Source organism: Trachymyrmex cornetzi, unplaced genomic scaffold (genome assembly GCF_001594075.2).
Source record: "Trachymyrmex cornetzi isolate Tcor2-1 unplaced genomic scaffold, Tcor1.1 scaffold25, whole genome shotgun sequence".
In the NCBI taxonomy this organism is placed as follows: Eukaryota; Metazoa; Arthropoda; class Insecta; order Hymenoptera; family Formicidae; genus Trachymyrmex; species Trachymyrmex cornetzi.
The window spans coordinates 2,337,326-2,357,025 of NW_017297166.1; the positions used below are offsets into that span (position 1 = coordinate 2,337,326).

The 19,700-nt window shown below is 32.0% G+C and overlaps 1 protein-coding gene across 1 annotated transcript in view; it reads right to left on the reverse strand.

Moving 5' to 3' along the window:
* nAChRa7 (nicotinic acetylcholine receptor alpha7 subunit) overlaps positions 1–19,700 on the reverse strand; it is a 217,326-nt gene that overhangs the window by 154,214 nt on the left and 43,412 nt on the right. The gene's annotated exons all lie outside the window — the stretch shown is intronic.

The window sequence follows — 19,700 nt, forward strand, 5'->3', positions numbered from 1 at the left end:
GCCCCGCAGTCCTCGTCTCTCTCTTTCTCTGACTTTCCTTACTCTTTCCTTATTTCTTTGCTTGTTTCCTATCCCTTTCTCTCTCCAAGTTTCGCTTTTTCCCCATCCTGCTTTTTACCATTACGACCTGCAGTTTATCTTTCTTGAATAAATCACCCTTTTTGTTTTTTTTTTCTTTAAACTACGCTACCGCTTTTTTATTACACGGCGTTTCCTCAGAGCCCTATCTCTTCTTCTTTGCGCTCTTTATTTATTTTTAACTTTACCACTTTCTCTCTCTCTCTCTCTCTCTCTCTCTCTACATACCCCATTACAAATAAACATTTTAATCGTTCGAAGTATAAACCACGAATCTGTGGTTCATAAAGTTTCGTAACTTTCGAGTAATTTGTTAGTGTTATTAATGACTTAAAAGTTTTTACATCTTAATATGTTTATTATCTGAGGAAACTTGATAAATTTAACTTGGTAATTAACTTTACAAGAACGATTTAAAAATTTTTTACGTAGCGTTCGTCTTACTTTTATTTGAACATTTGGAAATTAAATAAAACGCGTTTATTATTGCTTTCATTTTAGGAAAACATATTGAAACAACATAAAAATATAGTGTTTAGCTGTCTAAGTGTTACGAATTACTATTAATTTGTCGTGTTAAAAATTCTCTCTCTAATAATTAATAGGTATTAAGTCGATTCAATGGATTAATGCACAGATTAGTGAAGTATTTGGACTTGTAAATAGCTAGTGGATATATCGAGGAGCTGATACTTGGGCTAAAGTTTCATATTGCGGCAGGAGTTTATCGACATTTATCGACATCTCAAGGAATAAGATATCGTAAAGTTGAACTGGCTTAAAGCTGAACAAGTACCAGTAATTTTCCATCAATCAAAATCCAAACGAAAACGCAATATCTGTATTGAAATTTTTAGCAATATTATACAACTCTCTTCGTGGCATGAATTTTATCAATTTGTGCATTTTATACTTGCTACGTTTAGTGAACATATTCACTACAGTTACATATAATTTCCTATTTCGACTTAATTTAATTTTTCTCAGGAAACTATTTTTAATAAAAATTCGATGATTTTTAAAAGCTTAATAATCCAATTTCGAAATAAAAAATAAAATAATGTTGAAATATGAACGAGTTGAAAATTATAGACAATTTTTTATCTTAATGTATTTATTGCTGGTAAAATACGAAGGCTTTACATTAATTTTTTTATTGTTCTTAATTGTTAATACGTAATCTTATTATCCTTCGGCTGTAGATACCGAGTTAAAAAGAATATTCTTTCTTTAATATCGAGAAAATTCTTTAGCTTAATTTATTTATTATATATAAAATACTTTCGTACTTACATATAAGAGTATTACTTACTATGTAAAGAGTATTCCTTTTAATTTGATATCTACAGCTGAAAGAAAGTGATACCCGTATAACATTTCATATTAACAATTAAAAATAATAAAATTGATGCAAATCCCTGTTCTCTAAGATGAAGTTGGCGAAATCGTACCTCCATTGTATTTTATAAACAAAATACTTTTATTTAAAGGTGACGACACAGATGTGACGCTAGTAATACGGCTTAAGTATTGCCATTTTTGTTTTGTCTTCGAGCCATTTACGCGCGCGAGTGACATTCAAAATTGATTTTGTTCGGTGTTTGATGTCATTGTAAGTTTTCGTACAATTTACTTAAAATATTATCAGTACAAGATGAGTAATTGAATTATAACGTATTACAAGGTTATAATTGATATCCAAACTCTTTTTGAGTATAGCATCAAATTAACCAAATATTTATAAATTATATTGTTGTTGGCAAATTTGTAAAAATAAAGAAAGGGTAAATTGTCCTTGTTGTTGGTCTTTATATGCTACATTTAAGTACAAAAGTGTTTTGCTTTATTGTCAATAAACCAAAATTTGATGCAAGCACAAAAATATTCTGTACTCTTCAGTACTTTTGTTACAATTTTGTTAAATTTAAGGAGTACAATATAGGCGATGTCCTACTATAAAGTCTTACTATACTTCGTACTCGTATCGTTAGCATTCACCCTTTCTCGCGTGTCTTTCCGGTGGAGAACGCACGGAATTTGCATTCCATATATGCGTTTGCACTGCAGCCCGCCCACGAAAATTGGAACAAAGGCGCAAGGATACGAATTTAAGCACTGTGAAGCGAATCCGTAGACAAGTAAAAATACGAGCAATTACAGCATGAACATTCGCGCTGTATAAATCTCTTCTGCAACGAACACGGTTACATCGTGATAATCGCGTCTAGGGACAAGAATCCTTGTGTTAATGTAATATACGGGGAATATTATCAAAGCACTATTTAACAGAAAATTAATTTATCTTTGCACTACTTTAGCATGAACATACTTTTCCACATAATAAACATAATTATCATATCTAATGACATCACAAAATAGTGATTTATCGTAGAGATGAAATTGAATTATATTATTTGTTAAGCAGAAACAGTGTTAAATTATATTCCAATGTTACACATTACAATTATATAATAAAGTTATTAAATCAATGTAACATATTGTATTACTGTAGATATTACTATCAATCATTAATGTAATGGTATTATGAGAAAAATGATCTGGTTGAATTAAATAGTAATTCTGGTGAAAAATGGATGAATGAGAATTTTCTGGTTAAATCTATTAGAATTCTAGTTTTGAGATAACTAGAATTCTGATTGATATAATTATTCTGGTAAAAAAACAAGAATCTTAGTAGATTTTACCAGAAATATTGTATCAACCAAAATTTTGGTTATCTCAACTAGAATTCTAATAAATTTAGCCAGAGAGAAAATTCTGATTGGTCCATTTTCAACCATAATAATTGTAATCGAGATAAATATTTCTGCTAAGACAATAATTTCATGAAAGATTCACGTTACTTTAGTAAAATTTACACAACATTTTGAAATAATGTAATGTGCACAATCAGGAAACCAAAGTTTATATTATAACTTTATGGCAAGTAATATTCTTGTTTAACCTTATCTCAATTTTGTGCAAAGTATTAAATATGGCTACATTTCCTCGCGACTGGCGGCATCTTGTCGTATCCTTCTACGAAACGATGAAAAATGCACATGCTAGTTTCTTTCCGCTTACGAAAAATTCTCGTTATCCGTGTGGCATCGTTCTATTTCTGTCGTGCATGTAACGAAAAACGCTACGGCATAAGCCAAATTGTAAAATTGGTAGACATATGGCATCCTTGGGAAATACAACAGATAATTGAATTCATGAATGCTAAAGAAAGAAGGGACAAAAGCGACTTCAAGATTTCACTAGGATACCGCGTAAAGTTCACCTCCAAGTTTATGAAAAATGAAGTGCTGCGCAGAGTATAAAATGCAAAGCACAAAGAGTTGAAACGCAGTTAATTATTACAGAAATGAGCCAAATAAGAGATAAGTGAAGTAGATAAAATAGAACTTGAAAATTATGAATTTTCCCATTAATTATTTGCATTTTAAACTTTATTTATTTTAGTTATTTGAACAGCAATAATCGATAACGCAAGTTTTTTATATTCTAAATGCACAATTTTCTCAATTTTTTAATAAAATAAGCATTTAATTTCGTACACTGTAGAATGATGTTAGCTCCTAATCAAACTGTTAACTTTTACTTAAAAATACGAGAGATAACTTTTCTATTTTCTATTTCTAAAGTTTAAATAGAAAAGATCTTGATACTTCAATCACCTCAACTAAATCGCTCCAACATTTCTCATCCAAGTTTAAGCTGCAGCTTAACGATAACATTTTATCATCCAAAGTAGGTAAAACCATTGAGTTTCATACGCGGCCATTCACACGGAATTCCGCGGTTATGGTCGCGCAATGCATTTCATTCCGCGTTTTTTTGGAAAATCGAGCTGTTTTATGAGCTAAGCTTGCACAAAGTGAAGAAAAGAATCGCTGACACATCTAGAGACCACATAATTTCAACCGAAGAATGAATTTTAATGGAAATGATGATCACAAAACATACATCTATGAATATATTGTGTTTTGATGTTGTCATGACGGACTGTAGTCGCACCGCGAAAAGATTTTTGAGATGATCAAAATAAACGTTCTGTATATTCTCGTCTCTATTATATTAATTACTTAAAGGTAGAGTAGGTAGTCCAACAGTGAACCAGTAGTACACTATAAATCATTGCGATATTTCGTAAATGCAACCAGATTGTGCTGTTATCATGCAGTGACTTGCATTTGAACCCCTCCTCAACTCCCCAGTCAACTGGCCATGTAATATTACATTTTAAGAATGTTGGGTTGTAAAGTAAGTTTTTTTTCCTAAGTTTTGCGCATTTTTTATGTTTTTGTTATACCTATTTTTTTCATTGTACAATAGTTTTGTGTGCACATTTGGCTTTATTATTTTGTAAGCAACTTTCTTCTGTTGTATTATTTTACCACATTATTTTGAAGATTATCGTGGAAAAAGTTAGGTGGTCTACAATGATGTCTACATTTTGATGTTAGTGAACAATGAACCATAGTTCATTATAGACCACATAATCTTTTTTACGATAACCTTCAAAATAATAATTCATTATGGTAATTATATATTTAGAATACGGCCCCTTCCCCACCTAAAATCTTGATAAAAATATATTCATTCGATACGTTTTCACTCAAAACGAAAGAAAGAATCTGGTAAAAAGACGCGGTCGGGGCCTCGTGATCCTTACCATCTTATAATTATCTATTTTCTAAATAAACATTTTTTAATATAGCAAAACTAAAATAATCTCAACAATTCGCAGTATAAAACATGTAGTTCATTATTAAAAATAGCATAGTTCATTGTGTACACACCCCTTGTACACAATGAACCACTTTTCGTTTTTTGAAATAATCAAAATTGTGGCTAAACTTAAAAAATAATTTAAGAGTTGTTGTTTATGTGTATGTAGCGAACTAAATTCATAAATTATATGCAAGAACTCAGATCTGCAACTTAATAATTGAGAGATATAAGCCTTTGAAATTTACATGGTTCATTGTTGGATCACCTACGTGTAAATAATACATATATTACATAATAATACGGGAAAGAATTTTATTATTAATATACAAATATTACTGATGTAAAAAATTATTATTTATTTAAGAGTTATTCATTATTTTACGATCTTTTTCTTGCTGTTTTACAAATTATCAATTATTAAAATATTATTTAGTAGCGCGTAATATAGTATAATGTGAGAATATGATAATTGCTAAAATTTATAATAAATCAAGATATTCACAATAATAAAAAATAAGATTCACTGCGTATACAAATAAACAAGCAAATTATTTTATTTTTAGAATGTCCGAAGGGAAAGAGGATATTTCGGTAATAAATTCTCAGTCTATGTGAATTCACAAGAAAGATATTAATAAGACTTCTGCGTAAGAGAAAACTGAGCTCCTTATGGCGAGCTTCCACACAATTTTTATTAGGATTTGAATTGTGGTAAGAGTGCGGGACTCAGTTATTCCTCTCGAGGCATAAATAAAGATCAAGTCAGAAAACCGGGCCAAGATTATCGCATGAAAAATTTGAAAAATGATTTTGGGAACATTTCTTCACCATTACGTTGACATTTATGAAAATTTTACACGCGCGATATATTATCGTATAATCGAACGACAGATGTCAAAAAATTAGAACACGTGTAAATTCAACGCGAGTCTTGAAATACATTTTTTTCCTTTTTTCAATATTTAGAACAGCAGAAACGAATTTTTTAAATGTTAGACTTCGACTTTATACGTCATGCAATTTATATTACCGCAAATCTTATATTAATCGAACGGCGGAATTAAAAATCAAGTATATGTAATGCTTTTTCAAATAAATTGTCTTTTATTTGTTATTTTACATAGCGGAACAGTCTTTTGATGAATTTTCGTAATATGTTCTCTCATATCCATCGATAAAAAGAGACATCGTCATGGTAACGCGCTTGTGAGATAAATCTGTCGCTATAAAACGTCTACGCCCGTATCTTATTCATGCCGGATTTTTGTCATAAATCTATACTCCCATAAAATCTACGATAAGACGACAAGCAATAAAATACCATAGAGTTACTAAGAAACTTTTTTCCTCGTTAGACTCTCGTCGCTTTTCGTGATTGATATATGGCACTAAATGGAAAAAGCGATGCGAATGTAACTTTCTTGTTAATAATGTTAATCTGTAGACTACAATATAAAAATAATTTTATGTGAATAATTAGGATTTAACAATTTAAAATTGTGACGTTTTTCAACCTTTCCATGAAATATATTGTAAAGAATTTTGGAAACCGTAAAATGTAACGGTAACAGCAAACAAATAAATTGAAGTATGACCTCAATTTTCCAGTCATGCTCCATGCACTAACGGTTCTGCAGTAAACATCCGTGAAAACGACCATATCATAAGTTTACATCTCTCATCGTGGACAATGCGACCATATATCGATTCACTTATGGAAAAGTGCATATGTTGCACATCGCAAAAATAATCTTTTTATCTGCTCTTTTTTTCTGCGAGCTGTATTTCATTCATTTCTTCGGATAAAAAACGTAATCTTTACGAGATGCGTTTACGCTATAATTTTACATCAAGTTTTCACTGACGATTGAAATGTTTACGTATGCAATCTTCTATGAAATTCCCTATCTTCATATACATATTTTTTCTCTAAACATTGCATTTTTATTTCTCATATCTGGCATCAAGGCTGCCGCACGCAGACGTGCAAGTTATGCACTGCACAAAGGCGCATTAACTGCACATTAACAAAGAGAAGCGCGTCAAATTAAGTTAAAAAAATCAATTTTCTACTCTAACTTCTAACATCAGATTTAATATCTTCCGTAACGTGTACTGTATGTCAATTTAGAGTAACCGTACTACACAATCTAAAACTATTGATCGGATCGGATAGTTGTTTATTTCCTGACATTACTAAAATCTTTCAGTACATACAATAAAGCCATACCAAACCATTTTAGCACCAGAATACCAATCGTTTTCCTTGGAACAGAAACGTAAAAAGTGAAAAGCTTCTCTATTAACTTTAGTGGAAAAAATTTTCACTTTTTATATTTCCGCACTAGAAACAAATTTATACGATCAATATCTCGGAACAAAAATAAAAAAACATATCCTCTCTACAGATAGATATTTAAAAAATTATCTTATTGAAAAATCATAAATAAATATTTTAAGTAAATAAAAAGAACGGCGAAATCTTTTTTGCATAAAACTGTCTAATATGCTAACGGCAACCATGTCTGTCATAGTATATTTGTGTTTCTCATAACTACTAAAATATCACAAAACATAGTTTAGTTTTAACATTTTTTAGAAAACCTATTTTGTTTTAAATATGCAATATGTTATACATTTATTATATAATATTATAGTATATTAATATAATATACTAAAATACTAATATATTGTAATATTATAGTATATTATACTATAATATTATATTTACCTATAATATTTTTAGTGTAAAAGAGATTATAAAAACATGCAAATTTTAATAGTTAAAGAAAAATTGTGTGAAATGGAATTAATTCCGTTACATTCTATATACGTATAGATATCATATGAAATTTATACGAATGTGCGGTATTTCTAAGACTTACTCAAACGGCATTGTGGATGTTCTCAAATGCCGTGGAGTACACGGAATAATTGGAATATCACAATGGTCGTTGTGCATTGCGATCGCGGCAGATAAGGGTCAATGCGAATCGATCTTATTACAACGACCGTCAGTGATTTCGTAACGGGCGTTGGTGTTCCGTAGAGTTTACTCTGACATTTGGGCCTGACTTTGCGGTTGGTTTACACGCAAATTCGCTATAGGGAAGCAGTCATCGTCGGCGCTCAGCTGCATCGGTGGACGTAGATTACGGCCGTCGTACTAAACGTCACAACCGATTATGTCGCGAGACAAATGTTGCATTTGTGTGAACAATTGCCCGGTCGCTATAAACAGTGTTGCAGGGTGACAAACTCTCTTCTCTATTCAATTGCGATTGCGAGCGATTCGAGAAGCTGTCGAGTTTCGAATATGGCATTACTTCCCTACGTGTTTAATTAAATAATGATAATCCTGATATTTAATTAAAAAATGATAATCCTGAGTTTTTACTATTACAATATTGAAAGCTTCGGACTATAAGTCCAAGTATGGTCTATCGTAATCTCGAAAAACACGATGATTTTACAAAATTTTAAAAGGACCGATGTAGAGACTGCCTCGCGTTGAGTCCTCGGTGTTTACGTTGATAATGTCAAGTGAATGGAGCAATCCGTTATTGACCTGCACTTGGAAAACTAAAACTTTGTTGACATATATTGATACATTCGATACGTTGAACTTTTTTACTTGTTCTGGCGTAGAGAACTTATTCTTGAAGTTCGTTCAATATTGCAGTCTTATATAGATACATTACTCATGCACATCAATGCGACAATTTTCAGGCGACTTCGACAAGCATTATCGCTCGAATCAAAGAATTTACACGTAAGCTGAATAAATTGCAGTTTAGAATTTTGCATTGCAAATGCAATGGTGTCATTTTGAAAAGATGCTTTAAAATAATTTATCATATTTGTAATTGAAATATTTCAGATTTTGCTAATGTTGCACAATAACAATAAAAAATTTTGTATTTGTGTTTTAATATATTCGAGTGTTAATTTAACATAATATAATTATTTTATTCAAATATTTTGTGTTAAATTTATATCCAACCTTTCATAGTCAAATTGAATGTCACAATTTATGAGGAAGTGATGTAATATAAAAATGTACTTTAAACGTAAATTTTAAGGTAAATGAATGAACTGTGTATTAATTTAGCCTATGAATATTAACTACACTGAAAAAATTTGCTTCTACAGTTTGTTTTCATATTGTATCAGTATTACTTTTTTTGAGGTAACTTTTTATATAATATCTGTATTACTTTCTAATATATTCATTTTATGTTAAATTAATACGAAATTAATATAAAAATTTGAGTGGACCGATTGAGACATGTTAAATTTTTCAACGGTGTGTTTGTTAGAAAAAAGGAAAGATTTATTTTGCACAGTAAGCTCAGGGAACTAAAGTTAGTTTTCTGGTTGTCGCTATCGAGAGCTATTTAATCCTGGCAAGATTCGATCGTTACAATAAAATAGCTTGGGTTCCGAAAGCTGCATCAACCAGGCGGTCGATGAATCGCAGCGTCCAATCGCAACTGGCATGGTTAATTGTCACGATTGCGGCCGATTCGTTTAATAAATCACAATCGCCTATTCGAACTCGCACGATTACGTTAACGTCTCATTACTCTCGCAAACGTCTGTAATGAGCCCATGATAATTGAATTTCGAGGGGTGCATTTTCGTGCACGTGACATATACATTTCAGCGGACCCACTCATTCATAGGTCAACACGTGTCGTTATCGAGCGAACCTATGATATGTTACTTCGGAAGCACAACGTAATGAAGGTTTGTTACATGATGCAACATAGTTCGCCATCGGTGCGACTACTAATTAAGTTGATTATTACTTTTTAATGGCGATACTGCACGTGGCAGACTTATCTATTAATTTGACGCCTGGATTGTTAACGTCTATCGCATATCAATGATCCTGATTTCACGGAAATTAAATTTGTTTAATTGCATGTATTTTTCAATTACACCTTCTTGCTTTTTACATTCTTAACCGATAAATGCTGTTCTCTTGCGATTTTGTTCAAATTAGATTACATTAATACATACATATTTTATGAAAAAAATTCGTATCTTTGATGATTAATTAATACAGTAGAGTCCTCAAATGATTCAGGTCTCACTTCTAAAATTGACACTACTATTTTACGAAATAATTATAAGATTTTTCTAGATAAACAATTAAAAAAAAATTTTTTTTTATTGTAACGCAATGACAAAACTTCCATATAAATAGATTGTCAATTTTGTATTTAAATTGGTTTCGAAGCAGAAGTCACAACCACATGTATATAAAATCGATTAAAAACTTTTCTTACTCCAGATTAATGACTCTGAGAATTATTCCAAAAATCATATTCCTGAACATGAATTTACAATCATATATCAATTAATTAAAACAAACTCGAAATTCAGTGGAATTAAAGATCAATCCAGATTATTTTATTGTCTTTTCCTTTAATTATCTCAGTTAGCACCATTAAGCTTATTTCCATGATCAATTTCTCAAAAAATCTTAGTATAGGTGAAGTTATTCGCAGGAGATAGCAAATACGATTCGAATCTGATCTTTCCCAGGATAGTTGAATTCCTCCTCGGGTTATCTTCTTAGTAAGCATAGGTACCTCTGAATACTTTTCCAGTCAAGTTCGTGGCTCGTATACGGAATTCTTGCCAGCAAACTTGAGCCTTTACCGCATGGCGATCGTATACGACTATCCAGTTTGCCTCTCGACGATGAGATCGCGTCTAGAGGACGTGAATGTTCTCCAAAGTAGATTTCTAGCTATGGGCCTCAGGTGGCTAGAATCAGAGACTAGCACAATATGTGAATAAGCAAGAGGACAGGTACTTCACATAGAATCTGAGACGTGTTTGCTAGGATTCCAGAGCTTTTGATTACATTTAGGGATATGCAACAGTAATTATGATTTAGTTTTTAATTACAAATTAAAAGAAGAATATTTATCTCCAATTTATTCTGCTTCGCATTTTATTCATGAAGATGCAGGACCGTTTCGTCGAAATCACTGCAGCCATGAGGCTGGATGAGATGGATATTCACAACGTCGGCTAGCTCCGCACGATTTCAAATTTTTGATGGAGCAATTAATAACTAATTTGATTTCAATCGTGTACAAAGAGCTCTACAGTTAAACAAATCCAAGCGATAAACACATTTTAATTACGAGCTTCATCGTCGCCCCATCAACTGTGCCAATTATAATTACAACTTGACGCGAACTCGCACGCTCTTTTGGCGTTAATTAAACACGCTCTATTTATATAATTGATGTAAACCAAATTTTCATGAGCGACTCAGTGGCCCTTTCGAACTTTTGCGCCACGTTACCTTGCAAACAGAGTTCGATTAATTTGGAATTAGTCGACTGAGCATGCAGATGTTCATCGGTCGTTGTGGTGGATATCATACATATATTACAAGATTCGAGAGCTATTTAGATGAATTTCAGGTTTGGCAATTCCATTCGCAGAGATGAAAAAGCGATATTTAATTTGAATTGACCCACGAGAAACTATATTACATTTTAAGCGATTCTGGTCCACGATATTGATCGCCGAGGAATTAGAGCAAAACTCCAAATTCGCTGACAATCCAATGTCCATGGCATTGGATAAACCATATTCCGTTATATAACTAATTTAACATTGGAGTGATGTTTATAGTAAATAATTGTTTCTTATATCTAATTATTTGTTATGGATAATTTTATTCCGTTTTACTTTTGCGATAAACTTGCTCATGATAAATTACGCAAGAGGTCAACGAAGACGAAGTAATTTAAAGGACATTAGATTGCAAATCCTATTATATGCAAATTTTCCTTTGTAGTTTCCTCTTGTCGATTATGTATGCGAGTTCGAGAATCCGTTGTAATGTCGTTTGTTGTATAACACAGCGAAAGACATAAACGCAGTACTCTAATCCGTAAAACTACTACCGCGCGCAATCGCAACAAGAATCGTTATCATTTTCCACTTGCACCGTATAACTACGAAGCACCATATTTCTTACATTATTGCACTATCGTCGTTTTACATCTCCAAAAAAGTATGTTGCAAGAACACTGCGCTTTAGCAGGGTTTCGAATTTTATGAACGCTTGTTTTAGCAATTCTAATATCTAATTAAACATTTTTAAAATTGGTTTTATATTTTTAATATTGGTTTCATAACTATTTTTCTAATCGTTTTACGCATCTCTCCATGAAAAGGAGCTCTATTGCAACATGCGCCAAATTAATTCCGTTCTCGTTAGTGTTTGCATGGGTGGTTTGTGACCAGGAACCGATCGGCTTCATTGCCGTTTAATTACTTCCGGGGCGAATAGTTTCAATTGTCGAGAGCCCGACGACCTTCGAAGCTATGGCTAATGAAACAAGCAAACGATAGCGCATTATTCTTAAAGCGAACTAGAAATCATATGTTTCATCATAACAATTGAAATTCGCGAAGATATTATTATTATTATTATATAAAAATTTTTACTAATTTAATTTTAATCTCACAATCAATTCAACTAACTCGTTATCTTTTTCTAATTCTAAGAGTTAGAAAAAGGTAAAGAGTATGTTGAATTAAGATTAAAGTTAATGTAGAAACGGGCATCCTCCTTTTCCTAAAACTAATGTTACATACTTTTTCTCTTTCTTTTGTTTTTAAATATAAATATGACAATTATTTAATTGTGTGAAAATATTTATAAAGTATCAGGCATTATTGCATTTATCTGTTTCTTTAAGGTTATAACTCTCTCATTTTATATAATCACATGCACTAAAACATTCTTTAATAAGTTCATTATAACGTCCAACGTGGAAAGTGCACTCGTGCGACTAATAATTTAATAAACAGGCTTGTCTCATCCAGTGAGATCATAAACGCAATTTACGTCTTCAGTGACGCGTGACGATCTGAAGAGCGGCTCCGGAGACCTTCGTCCTGAAAATCCCACAGGATTTAGACGTTAAATACACTAGTGGCGCGCCGCCGCGCCGCTTGCGGAAGGGATTCCGCCGTTAAATAAACCGGCCGGAACGACCGCGTGCCGCTTAATCATCGCTATGGGTATTGTATCGCGTGCCACACTTGACGAAATTACCGACTGCAATTATGAACACCGGCCGAACTTGATCAGTTTCCAGTTAACGTTCATCGGTAATTGATTTTTAACGAGTTCATCGATTCCGTTGAAGGGATTTTCGGCTTTCGAGAGTTCTCACGAAGCGCACGCAGTTCGTATTCTCATGAATGTTGAATGTGAACGAAATTCGAGTGTAAATTCTAAGATACGGAACAGTGATAATTAAAGTAGAAAAGTTTAAAAAAGCGAAAACCTCAAATCTCCTATTTTTTTTAAATTACGATAACGCTGAGAAAAGTTTTCGCGTGCATATTATGATGAGTTACCTGCATGTATAAATTTACGTTAAAATTAAATAAAAAATTCTTTTTATTTAACTTTAACATTACTTCAGACATTAATTTTATAAAATTAATTGGAGCTAACGTGCAATAAAATCCAGAATGAATACTTCTCGATATATTGCAAGCCATTAGCTTTGTGCTTCTACATCTCTCACAGTTATTTTATATCTTTTGTTTACGGAAGATTGGACGCGCGACGCAACATTGAATTACAATTGATCATATTTTATAATAGAAGTAAACTTTACAGATATCTGTTAAATTGCGCCGTCAGTGGGGAATTGTAATTATCTATTTTCGCAAGTAGATGGAATTTCGCAAGCGTGTCGTGGAAAGTCATTTTCGCCTGTCGTGTAATCGGAAAAATGTTCATCCACTGCGACTACGGGATAATGTCGCGTCGTATCTACTCGAACGGAGAGGACAATTCTCTCAGGACGTTTGAAAGGGATCGAATTGAATTGACGTCGGGATGTGATCGTGTATAGCAATTCGATTTTATTACAATACATATGCGCTTTATCGTAGGAGATAACGATAATAATAACCATTTTATCTACATGCTTTTCGAACAGTTCTCAAATTTTCTTAAATTCTTATCACAAAACTTACTTAAATTCTTCGTTCCACGAAAACCATTTCTGTACAACGTAATTCGCGCAATGTATGAGTAACGATAATGATATGTCGTATATAAATTCGCACCGAATTATTTAAGCACTAAAGGTCCAACTTGACCGTAGTTCAGGGTCTTTATCTCCTATTTGTTATGCATTTGCATTACGGTTTTCAAAGATACTTTGTTTAATAATAATAATAATATTATCATTTGCAATACATAATTCAGTATTTCACGATATTGTCACGATTTACTTTACTCGAAACTTGAAAAATGAATAAAGTTCTACTATAAAGTCTGTATGATTTTTATTCATGTTTATCACGTTCTGAGAAACTTCGACTGTTTCAGTAAACGTGAACTCTCGTTCGGTCGGCGCCTCGAGTACGCAATGGAAAACGGCCAAGTATTTTATCGACTAGGTGACCCTAAAATTTCACTTCGCAATGACTTCCGGGTATATCTCGCGCGTATCTTTGGCACAATAAATCATCAGCCGCTTTTCAACGTTGCGCAACCGGGCGAGCTTTAACCGAGCACAAATATTACTTCAGAATTCCGCCATCAGTGGCAAGTTTGTCCTTTCAGCGGCACTGTAGTATCGATCATGGTTAGCGGAGAGAGTTCACGAGCCTCCATTCGCTGCAAGTATAATTCAAAAATGTCCTCGGGCGTTTAAGGCAGCAGCCCTTTACCGCTAGCTAATCACAAACGGTCATGCTAATTAGCACATTTGATTGGCAGTACAGTTAATGTTCTATCAGTAGTATACGGCAATGTAATAAGTGACCTGTAAAACGATTCTAAATTAACGAGAGACAATATTTACAAAATTAACAAACTATTTTCGATTGTTCCACGATGTAAAAAAAAGGCACACTCGATATCGGATTATTTTATTTATTTAATCTTTTATCATTATTTTATATACTTGGCTTTTATAAAAAGAGGACAATATTCAAGTCGCTTCTACCTATTTGCATTTCATCGCACGAATTGTGCGGAAAAGTGTCACCTATGTTGACAATACTTGAGCGAAACGCTGCAATGAACCGTTTACTGAAAAAATTAACGCCACGTGCTACGCTCAAGCTGTACGTAGCCCAAAAAATTTCACGCTCCAATTAGTATTGTGGCAGATAGGATTCGTGACTATGCGCATTCGGTGCTCTTCAATATGGTCGCACATCGACGCTAATAGCTGCAAGTGACGAATTTTTGCAAATTTTGCCGAACTCTCGGAGGGTTCCTCATTCCAAAAAATATACAAAAATTTGTTAGTGTGGGTATACAAAATTACAAAATTATTATACGCCGAAATCAGATTTTTTTGTCATATTTACATAAACAGTGTGACAAAATTTATACACATTTTGCCGAGAAATTGGATCATATTCGCATACATGTAGTACTATACATATATACGAAAAAAAAATATTACACGACGTAAAAACTAAAAAAAAATAATTAACTTAATTAAAAAAGAGAAGACAATTAAAAGTTAATATTTACTTTATAACATAATTGTGATATTTTTAATGAATAACTATGCTGTAATATAAATATACATTATATAATTTATAATATAACTGTAGTTTAACATAGTTCTAGTATATGTGTATATGTGAATTTCATTTTCTATCTTTTTATAGATTTTATTACAATATTATTTTATTTTCAAATGAAATTTTATCTTCTAACAATAAATGAGACTTCTTCAACGTATTCGCGAGAAAGCGTTTTAGCATATTGCAAGACAATTCGTTGACAGCGAAAATCAGCACAGCCGGCCAAAAACGGAACTTTCCACTTGAAAGAAAAATACGGATCTAGAACGAGAACGCGCAATTTAATTCCGGAAGCAAGATTGAATCTTGCAACCTATGTGCCACGAGATGCACTTCGCCTTGCGTTACACCCGTTACATGCAGTTACATATTGTACGGTACCGTAAACACGCCTGCGATACCGCCCTACGTAGCACGAGCAATAGCACGTAGTACCATAAATAGTTGCGCTAGATATTTTTTGTAAATAAGTAGTGAAGAGTTGCGCAGTACTTTTGTAACAGGAAAATCGCCACGTAAAAATGCGGAGAAAGCTGCTGTTTTATTCATTGCGGGTGACATTAAGAACTTCCAAGAAAGTATCAGATTTTTGAAAAAAAATACTAAACTTACTTGGTACTTGGAAAAGAAACTTTTACTTTGGCTTCTTATTTACGTTCACATTCGTTCTTCTTTTGTGAGCTTTCTGTACCATTAATGAGATATATTTTCTTGTATAATTTATTAATAAGTTCAACAAATGACAAGTTATAATTTATTATTAAAGGGACATCTTATTTTTTCTTGTCGACGACACAAGTTTAAAAATAAAATTTTCCGGGACCTCTCTCTGAATGTTTGGAATTATTCAAATTTTATAATTTTTATTTTGAAATATAATTTTGATATCTCCAATAATTGATTGTAAAAGAATGAAAGAATGCCTTTAAAGTACGTTTTTCTCTTTTTTATGTTTCCGGTTTTTTTGCAAGTAAGTAATTAAAAAAAAACACAATTTTGTAGTTGTGTCATTGTAGCAAATGAGTGATATATAAATTATGTGTTGTATCTTTAATTTGTAAAAATTGAAAGAAAGATTAATTAAATTTTAAAATTTATTTAATCTTTATTTATTTTATATGTGGTATTTAGTACGTCATCATAGTACAACACAGAAGAATAGAATTTGGTAAAGATGACACGTTATTTTGCAGATTCTCGTTCTAATAGTTATTCTACTGCGATAAATTCGATCAATCCGACTGGGCATTCGTACAGGTGAAACAGTCATCTGGCAATAACGTCAATACAATTTATCGTTGTCACGTATATTTTTCAAAGCAAGTTACGACGCGATATCTAACGCAACGGACGTGTAAAAATGATTGAGGACCTTCACACAAATATCAAGAAAATATTATCTGTCCGGTAAGGCATTCGAGATTATATCACGTGCCATCTTCGCGAATAAAACACACTCGTACTATGAAGAGCTTACGCTTGATATAATATGTATTACACGGTAACTCATACTTCAAGGAAAAAGAAAATCGTGGAGAAAGCTGCTGCGCATTACAAGTAAAAATAAACCCATCGAAGGTTGATAAATTTTTTTTCACGTTACTTGCATCCTAACGTTACAGAACGTTGTTAATTATGTCACACGGTGACGCCACGTGTAAAGACGGCCATATAACGCGGCATACTCTCTTTAAGATACTTATACCTCATATTTAACATTTTGTTATTTTAAACACCGCAAATGACAAATATTAAAATTTTCATTTCGGAATAATAACAAAAATAATATATTGCAACATGCATTTTACCATATATACGCATATCGAGATACAGAAAGATCTTAATCCGCTCAATATTAAATATAATGTAGCTGATTCTCTCTAGAGGCTTTATATTTAAATAGAAGAAATTAAAATAAGAATAGCTACGAGCAAAACTTTGCTTATTTTAATTTCTTCTATTTAAATTGCTTGAGCTATTCTCTATTATGTATCTTTATATTTAACAATGTGTGTTTTAAACACCGTTAACAGAAAATATTAAAAATTTCATTTGATGATAATAATAAGAATAAAAATTATAAAAACAGTAAATTATAATGTACTTTTTATCACATGCGCATATCGACAAGCAGAAAAATCTAATCTATCCTGTATCAAACGTCGATGCGCGTGACTGATCGGTCGATTTTCATTTCCTTTTTTGCCTCGAGAGCATCTCGTGCGCTTGCTGAATGTCGCTCTCTTTCTTATTAACGCGATCATTCGAGGCGTATCGTAACAGCTGCTATGTAGATGCGATTTCCTACGTGAACGTTCATCAGGACATAAACTTGTACTATAATTATCGCTATAATCTGAGGTATTGATTACGCGGGGCACAGAATCAATAACCATCACTACATTGGCTGATGGTCGTTGATAAGAAACCATAAACGGTTTACAGCGGACATTGAAGGAGGATTTTTACGCTTTAGAGTCGGTAAAAAGATTTCAAATATTGTACACAATAAAATTACAGGATTTACGTTGTGTGCGATATCTTGAATTACGACGCTTTCTAGTTGATTGCCTTAATATAGTCTGTTAATTGATCAAAAGACGTATTTCGCAAGCCAGACAGTATTAGCCAAAATTTGTGAATTTTTTATTTAAAGTAGTTATTTTTTGTGAATTTTTGCAATAAAATTTCTTTGAAGCATTGTAATTAATTGAAAATAAAATATTATTTATTTTATTCATATTTATCTGTCTTTGTCTGACTTCGAGGTATAAATTTCACACTTTTTGAGCTAAAAAATATGTATTCAGTCCAGAGATATATCGTGACAAAGTTGTAAGGTTTCACAAACCCTGGTGTTTTTTTTTTTTTTATAAAGAAGGAAACCAAAAATAACAATATCATACTAGGGTGAATAATATTCTTTAATAATTTTTCCCTAATTAAAATAATTAAATTTTTTTCTAATTAATAACATATATTTCATATTTTTATTAATAATCAGCATTCTATTTCCATATTATTTATCCTTGTAATGAATTATCTCTGAAATTATTTAATTTTTAACTGAAGATATGGTTGCGATAAATTGTTTTTTTATAATTATATGAACTAATCAAAACTGCCTGACACAAATTAACTGAATTATCGCTACATCGTGCAAAGTATAGGGGAAAGTGCAGGGGTGATTATGCGCAGCGGGTAATTATATGCGCATTTTGGTTTAGCACTTTTCCGATAAATGGAGCCCCTACCGCGGCAAAATTTCTAGGCTACGTAATTCTTTTATAGACGTAATTCTTTCCAGACATAACCATAAGTTATATGATTTGAAAATGTAGTTAACAGCAAAAGTGAGAAAAGATAAAGTTACATATTTTGATAGTAATTAATATAGAAAATAAGACGGTAAGTCCGTATTATTATTTTGTTTATTTAATCGTACATACTTTACTAAAATACGTTATTATGTGCGTCTTTTGAATTATTGTTCATTGAATTAAGTTAAAAAGTCTTTAAGTAATTGTTTTTCTCATCAAATCAATTTGCGCCAGGAAATTATAAGCATGAACAATTCAAAGTTTCTTCCCAATGAAAAGTGCACTATTTACGAAAAATTCAGAAGATATGGAACTCTGCCCAGTCGACAAACTAAAAGTAACACGATATTAATGTTGTAATTTCGTATTCCACAGTATTACATAATAGCCAAGGAACACACCAAGTCGAGAGAAAGTCAAAATTTAATGGTAAAATGACATTGATATAAAAATGATAATATTTTGTTAAAAAATTTACTGATATTATGTTACTTTTAACTTGTGTTGATTGGATCAACGACGCTGACAATTATATAAGCGATTTTTGTTTAAATAATAAATTTTTCCAATTTTTGTATTATTTTTTCAAAGTGTTTATATTAATTTTGTATTAACATTGGTATAATAATACATTTTTTTCATTTTTTTATCAATATTTTATGAAACATTTTTCATGAAATGTTCATTTTATTAATTTTACATTAATTTCTTACAATTTTTGCTTTACACGTAATTATCAGACACGCGAAAAATTTTTCTCTTTTTTCATGTTTTGCCAACGTATCGGATAAAAAATTGTTTAATATGAGAATGCATGTCGATAGAAGAATTATAATTTGTATTTCCATGTTTATATTAACTTTGACTTCAAAACTCACATCATAGCAATGCGCACAATTCCCCCACTTTTCCTCACATATAAATGATGCGGGACTTAACGTGTGTCTTGTG